Here is a 7818-nt window from a genome sequence, read left to right as displayed (position 1 = left end):
TTCACCTGGGCTTGGCTTGCCCGGTTCCTGCTGCCTTTCTCTTGTGTCACTCAGAGCAGACTCTTGTAAGCAGAGCAGTCCTTGGGGAAGTTTCCCCTGAGACCCTTTTCTTTGGCATCCTTTAACAGCTGTCACACTGTGTCTCAGTTGTTTTTAAAAAGGAAGTCCCCAGGGTTTCACTGAGGCAGACTTGAAGTTGACCTCCCCCTGCCATGTTGATTGGTTCACTTTCCTTTCCCCCTGGAGAAGGGATGCCAAACCCTGGGTGCCCAGGCATGGATCCTGGCAACCTTCAGCCTTGCAGCTCAGCACCTGTTGTTTTCTGCCTAGCACATGCGTCTGGACATGTAAGGATTTCAGTGGTTCCTGCAAAGCAAACTTCTCTGGAGGAGCTTGAGACCTCCTCTGTACAGACCAGCTCCACACCTGGCAGGGCAGTCTGTCAGCAAAGCATTTTAAAGGGGGGTGCATAGGTGATGCGTTAGGGAGGGAGGGAATCATTTAGCACTTGATCCTGAACTTGATTGGCCAAGTACTTTGAAGTAACTTTTGTTAGCTATTTTACTCTTAACATTCTCAGGGGCCAGAGTTGTTTTCCTTTTGAGAATAAGGAGCCCCAAAGACAAATGTCTTCAGTGACACATCCACGGAGTAAGAAGGATTAGAGCCCTTGGTAGTGAAGCATCACCCTTAGCCACGGTTGTCTTCCATCCTCAGCCCCGTGGGCATCTAGCAAAGACCCAGGGGGCAGAGGGATTCTGGAGCATGTTTTCATCTAGGAATTGTATACAACTGGGGCAACTGTTGGCACCCAGTACCATCAGCCCATGCTAAGGGTTGTGTTCTCAATTTTTATTTTTATTCTTGTCCCCTATTGTAGGATAGGGGTTGCTGTCCCCAGAGACTGCAGGGTCCTGACCAAAAAGGAGGCTTCAGTCCATTCTCTGCTGTCCCTGTCTAGACTCTTTGTGCAGACTTTGGCCCCGGGGCCTGTGCTTATTTACCAAGTGGTGATTTTTTTGTTTGTTTTTCAATTCTTCACATAGGCCCCATGTAAACAGCTTGAGGGTCCTGCATGGCCCTGGGCTGAGAAGGGGCTGCAGTCACAGAAAGTGACCACTGCACTCCAGCCTGCTTGCACCACTGCGCCAAGTGCCAAGAAAATCCCCCCAAAGGCCTCATCCCCGCACTTTGCAAATGAGAATAGCCATTTGGTGTCAACGCCACTTCTTTTGGGGCACTCTGATTAGAATTTATTTCCTTAGCTAGAGAAAACTAAGGGACCTTATAACTCCTAATTAGAATCACTCCACTTTAATTTACTCGGGATATCCTGCTCGACTGTCCTTGAATCACCACGTATTATTATTGTTGTTGTCTTACAAAAGCCGTCTCTGACCAGGGAGGCTGAAGGAGACGCCCTTCGTCTGCCTCGTGTGGTCCTGGCCTTGCCAAGGGAGCTGTTCCTGAGCCGCGGTGTTTATTTGAGTTATGTAATATAAACAGCTCCAAGGAGATGGGCTCCTCCACTTTTGTTTTTAGACTCAGGCTTCAGTTGCCCTCTGTAGGGCTCGTTGCTTGGGTGGTTTCCTCCAGCACACTCTGCTTCGCCGCTGGAGAACAAAACAGCCCTGCCTTGACCCTTCTGGGAACCAGCCCTTTCCTCTAAATGGCCCAGCAGTGAAAGTGAGGGGCGGCAGACGAGAACCTACTCTGATGCTGGGCCTGGGCCAGGGATTGCAGGCGGAGGGTGGGGTGTCCAAACCGAACAGAGAGGAATTGGGGGTGGTACTGACTATCCCGGGTTGATCCCTTCCTCTGTGTCACAAGTGTCTCTAGAATGTTGAAAACATAACTCTGCTTTGCACGTGGCTTCACACCGGACTTCTCGGGAACGCATCAGAAGCGTGAAACCCACGCGACTGTGGGTAGGAGGACGGTTCACAAGGTGTGGGAGCATCAGCTCCCTGTTATTTATCATTTGCATCTGCTTAAATCAAACCATTTCAGAGCATTTCACTGCTAGTTACACCAAGCTCGTGGTTTAGCTCCCCAATGGCTCCACACATTAGAAAACAGCATGAGTCTGCTTGCTCTGCGCCCGGCGTGGCACCATGGCAGTGCAGGCACAGTTGGGTTATAACACATTTTTAGTCACAGCCTTCTTAAAACAACTCTCCAAGGGTTGAGCCGCTCACTCCTTTATTTACGTCGTTGTCTTAAAGCAGATAGTAAATAGTTTCAGAAGAGTTGCTAACTCTACCGTCTCCATCTCTATCTTGTGCAGGGGTCGTGCCAATCTTCTCTGTATTGTTCCAGTTTTAGTATGTGCGCCGCCGAAGCAAACTCTCCACCTCCATCTATAACATTTCATTCTGCAGTGATCCGACCCTTCTCCCTCACACCTCTGACACACACGCTCACCGTCTACCAGGGGCACCCACAAGCCCTGGGGAAAGAAAGACATTGTTTTCACCTCTTCAGGGCTGTGAGTTTAGAAGAGAGGAAAAGAAGGTGGAGAAATATGGGGATTTTGGAGAAGCAAATTCTTGGGCAATGGGTGGGCTGGTGGGGTCCCCAAAACAGCAGAAAGGACCTTGAAGGGAGCAAGGGGAGAGAATCTGCCAGCTACATTTTCCCCCCCATTGGATTTCCAGGACGTTTACCAAATAAATACGTAAATAAAAGCAATGAGAGGAGAATAAATGGAATTGGAGATTTGCGTATTGAGAAATATTTCAAGATCTACCAACCGAAGCCCAAGCCAGGGCCTCTGACAAAGCCGCCAGGCATCCTCTGTCCTCTCCCGGCTTTTCAGAATCTCTTAAGCATTTTTTCCAACAGCAGCAGCAGTTTCCAACTCTTGCCTATTCTCGAATTTACCAAGTCCCCAGAGCTACCCTCCTGTCTGCTGCGTTTCTCTCCCTCAAGGTCAAGTTTCAGTGCACCTCAGTGCTTTCCAGACTGGTGGGAGCCCCCGCCTGCAGAGTCCCTCCCTCGAGGGCAGGAGGGGAGCGAGTCCTCTTGAGGGCTCAGAGGAAATCTGTGCAGGCCTTGACTTTCTCACACGTACTTCAGATGTGCAGGGGTGTGATTGTAAACAGCGTCTTCAGAGCCGGCCTCCCCGCCTGTGTCCTGTTCGTATCACCCTAGGGGTTCCAGTAATAGGGCGTAAAGCAAACAAAGAAAAGCAGTAATCTGGTGTTCCAATTGCATTTTTTGTTTTTAGAAAATGTTAATGATAGGTTATTTGATTACCCTAGGTTTGGCTCCGCACATCTGGTATTTAGTAACAATGTAAGTAGCAGGAGTCTTTTTGGCACTTGAAAATAAGCTCATCCAATGTTGCCATGCAGTTTGGAAACTCGTCAGTGAGGCCAGCCAAACTTGCGGAGATACAAGACTTTTTCTGCAGGCTGGGAAGCTGGCCAGGACAGCTAAAAAATGTGAATTGGCTAAGAACTGCTGCCACGCAAACACTTCTGGAAATTTCTGTGCTTGGGCCTGCCAAATCCATTATGCACAACATGAATTACAAGAGTCTCTATCTCTCCAAGTAGTTGTTTTTTGAGCTTACTTCTCCTATACGCTTTATGAAACACACACACAACCCAAATGAGAAAAACACCCCCAAAATCCACTACCATTTTTTTTTCCCCTTTTTCCATTTGGGTTGCCAAGCTCACAACTTTTCCTGAATTAGGAGAAATGGCCTCAAACTTTGGTTTGAATTACATTAAATCTAACATGTGGGAGGCAACTGTGCTTCCTGGAAACTCTAGAAGGAAGGATGTTTCGCATCATGGAGACAGCCTAATATCTAGGTAGGAAAAACGATGAAACGCAACAGAAGAACTTGGAAGGGGAAAAACATATACACCCTGCGCGTGTCCCTTGGGATTCCGACCTCGCCGACTTTGCTCAGGCTAGAGAAGAACCTGAGAGCAGAACGTGCCTTTCCTGTGCCTGAGACCCGACGCCTGCGCGGAGGCGCCCTTCCTGTGGAGTCTGGGGTTCTGGTTCCCAGTCCAGCCAACTGTCAACCACTCAGGCAATTTTTGAAACAGAAGGTGGGCCCAGAAGGGCGTGCCAAGCAGGTCAGAGCAGAGCAGGCAGGAGAGAAGCAGCCAGCCGTTCCAGCTGGGTCCCGGTTCTGCCCGCACTTCCCTCCTGTCCAGGCCTTAGAAAAGTTGGCATCACGTGGTCTCCGATTCCAAACCGAGACTTCCCTTTTTCTCCTGATTCAGATCTACCAGATTACTCAGACCCTGCCCAGGATTGTTTTCGAAGGGCCTGGAGCTTGACTCCTGGTCTGCAGGAGCCCTGGAATGACATTATTTGTAGGACAAACACAACAGTTAATATGAGATAATCATATTAGCACATTATGAGACAAAAATTACAGCTCAGTCCTCCCAATTCCCTCTAGGGGTTACGCAGTCTTGACTTACAGCCTTTTTCATGATAACTACAAGGTCATTTCTCCACTCCTCTTTTCTAGAGGTCTTCTTTTGTCTTAGACAATAGCATTGATTTGGGTGAATATTAACTCTGAGGCGTTCTAGGAGCTGGGGGTCTCCACTGTGCCATTCCATCAAGTAGTAACTCCAGCTCACGCCTCAGTCTTCCCCTCGGCTGGGAGGAAAGCAGTGTTTGCAGGTCACCGTCTTCCCAGGGTGGAGCCCAGTACAGCAGAAAGGTCATGGGACTTGGCATCAGGTTCTGGCTCCGACACTTGTAACTTTGTGTCCTCACTTCTAAAATGGGGACAGGAACACTTCCCTCACAGCACAGTAATGGTGATTATGCAACTGCTTTGCAAACAGCAACATAGGAATGCAGGTTGCCATTAATTACTATCTTTCAAGTCCTAATGGTAGAAATTTGATCACTTACGTTACTGTAGACTGATGTCGAGAGCGTGGGTCTAAGTAGTCAGTGCGTGCATAAATTCATCAGGCCGGGCAATCAGAAGGGTTTGCTGCTTTCTGCAGCTGACACGGTGCCTTCTCTCAGTGTAATTCTTAATTAAAGCAATGTCACTTACTTCGCCTGCCCACCGGCTTTCTGTCTCCGTCTCTCTCTCTCTCTCTCTCTCCCTCTCTCTTCTTTCAGGAATCAATTGGTGGTAGAATCGCAATTAATGTGCCATTTGACTACGCTGGCCTAAGAATGAAGGTAAGGTCATCAGGGCTAATTAAATTTCCTTTTCCGTAGTGAACCGTATCCCAGAACTGGAGTTCACACTAAGCAGTTAAACAGGTTTGGGCATTTAAAAAAAAAAGAAGAAGAAAAGAGAAAAGCTGGGGCCCGAGAAAGCTCTCCTGGCCTCATTTCTCCTTGGCTCACATCCCCTGTCCTGTTCTTGGCTTAAATTTGGATCACAGGACACATTTTCTCAGCTTCCTTTTCTCGTGTTCCTGGATCTTTGTTGTAGAATTGTAGGAAACGCAGAGTCAGGCAGAGTCAGCCAAAAAGGATTTTCTCCCCTCTCTGGAAGGTCTTGGTCCCACTCAGACACCACATGTGCACGGCCAACCGCATTCCCACAGCGGCCGTCCTCCTGGCCAGCATTGTTACTCTTGTTTTCCTCGGGGCGGCCATGATTTCTGGACTTTCAATTCAGATTGGTTCAAGGGCTTTTTTCCTTCCTCTGTCTGAAGGAAAGAAACCACCCTCTTGATTTCCCCCATAGAGCCTGGCCCCGCTTTGACCGCTGTGTTCTCAAGCTACTGAGAACAGGTCAGGAGCTTTTAAACTGGGGTGAGTCCCAGCACCAAAGAAGCGCTGAACAAAAAGGGGCACAGAAGGCCAGTGCTGGGCAGCCACAGCGGGGCACAAGGGCAGATGGAGCCTGGGAGCAGGCTGACAATGGGGAACCAAGTGGGGGTGGAGAAGAAGGCCTGGCCACCTTACCTCTGCTGCCTGGCCACAGTGACAACAGCCAAATGGCTCACACAGCTCCAGGGGTGAGGGTGGAGAGGGCTGTCCCCACACAGCACTCCAGCCTGTGCACACACTCTTCCAGTTAAGAGCAGTCAGTGCTGACCTGTGTGCAGTCCCAAGGATGAACATAGAATTTTCCAGAACAAGAGTCAGGCTGTGAAGCATTCCCCAGACCGGGGAACATCCAACAAGCCACCATGTCACTGAGCTTTTCGTCATTTATATGGTGAAAAATAATCACAAATACATATTGCTCACCCTTCACCCCCTGGCATGCCACGTGCGTTATGGCATTGAACCCTCACAGTGCCTGGCAGAGGGAGGCAACAGAATTACCCTGTTTTTCACCCGGTAGATCAAAGCCAAGCTCACACGGCAAGCGAGTGGTGGGGTCTGTTTCTGGCTGTCCTGCGAGGGTAGCACGTGGCTGTGGCCCAGGCCTCGGTCTCTTGTCTCCCTCCCCTTTCTGTTTCAATCATACTGTTGATGAATTTGCTGTTCAAATGGGTTCCCCAGGGGATCCTTGAAGAAACACATATTCTCTCTTCTTCTCGCCCGTGAGCTCCATTGTGTTTTTTTTTAATTATTATTATTTTACCTGCTTTGTCTTCTCAGATGCGTCGTTACTTCTTTAGAGCAAGCCCGAGACCCTGCCTACCTGTCCAAAGCTTTTGCGTTGCCCTAACCAAGTTCTCTTCTGTCATTCCCCCACCTCACCCTGTCAGCTGGCTCTCGTGCTTTGTGAACAAAGTTAATCAAAGGATCACTAAAATTTAGGCTCTCTGGTCAAATCCACTAACAAGTGTTTAAGACTCTGACCATTTCATCTGACATTATAAAGCAAAGGGTATTTTCAAGAGCTGATGCCATTTTTGTATATCTGATATTTGTTAAGCACCTACTATGTGATCACTACGTTCCCACTAAGTGCTGCTTTTGGCACTGCTTTTTTAAAATTGTTTTATTAAGTCATAGCTGTGTACATTAATACTGTCATAGGGTACAGTGAGTTGTTACTATATACAATTTGGAATACTTGCATCCAACTGGTCAACATAGCTTTCATGTCATTTTCTTAGTTGTTGTGTTAAGACATTTATATTCCACATTCAGTAAGATTCACATGTACCCTTGTAGGCTAAATCATAGGCGTGATCCCACCAATCACCCTCCCTCCACCCATCCTCCTGCCTCCCCTTCCCTCTCTTTCCCCCCTCCCCATATTCTTGGGCTAAAATTGGGTTATAGTTTTCCTGGCACTGCTTTAAAGAACCTACGTGCCTAGAAAGAGCATGGGGACCTCGTGAATTCCAGGGTTCTAAAGAAAGCTTTTCCTGTGGTTTTGCACAGAACCCAGTTCTTCTTATCCAAGGCGACAGGCTGAGAGAGAAATTAAAAATGCCTTCTTGGAAAAGCAATCTGATGCATCTGAATGTAATTGCTAATGTTAGCAAGAGGATCTTTCTATTAGCAGTCGGTTGAGCAACTGCCTGTGCGCTAAAAAGAAAAGAAGGAAGAATAGATAGCAGTCACTATTGTCTCTAAATGGCAGGACTGGTTTTATTATTACTGCATAGTTCTTAGCCTTATCTATCACCTTTATATCCTGTTTGGGTAACACTTCAAGAAGCCAAACTTTCTTTTTTGTTTCTTAACAAATCTTAGATTTTTACAGACACTCATAAGTCAAGTTGAGTAGCCATTCCTTCCTAAACTGTAAGTGTTACGTTAGCTGGGCCCTCTGCTTAGGGGCTCTGGCAAGACTCAGTCAATGTCACCTGGGGCTCCCAGGGCAGAATTCATGTCCTTTACTCCACAGATCTCAAGGCAACTTGCTTTCTCAAGGCCAGCAAGGGAGAGACACAATCTGGC

At 48.0% G+C, this 7818-nt stretch overlaps 1 non-coding gene across 1 annotated transcript; it reads right to left on the bottom strand.

Moving 5' to 3' along the window:
- Window positions 1-2242: 2242 nt before the first annotated feature.
- Window positions 2243-2347, bottom strand: LOC111727659. Its single transcript, XR_002775155.1, has one exon. It is a non-coding gene; the product is annotated as a U6 spliceosomal RNA (small nuclear RNA).
- Between the last annotated feature and the right edge of the window lie 5471 nt (window positions 2348-7818).

Source organism: Otolemur garnettii, unplaced genomic scaffold (genome assembly GCF_000181295.1).
Source record: "Otolemur garnettii isolate 467f Iridium unplaced genomic scaffold, OtoGar3 scaffold00116, whole genome shotgun sequence".
NCBI classification, from domain to species: Eukaryota; Metazoa; Chordata; class Mammalia; order Primates; family Galagidae; genus Otolemur; species Otolemur garnettii.
The sequence above is the reverse complement of the archived record's forward strand: the minus strand, read 5'-3'. Positions and strand labels throughout refer to the sequence as shown.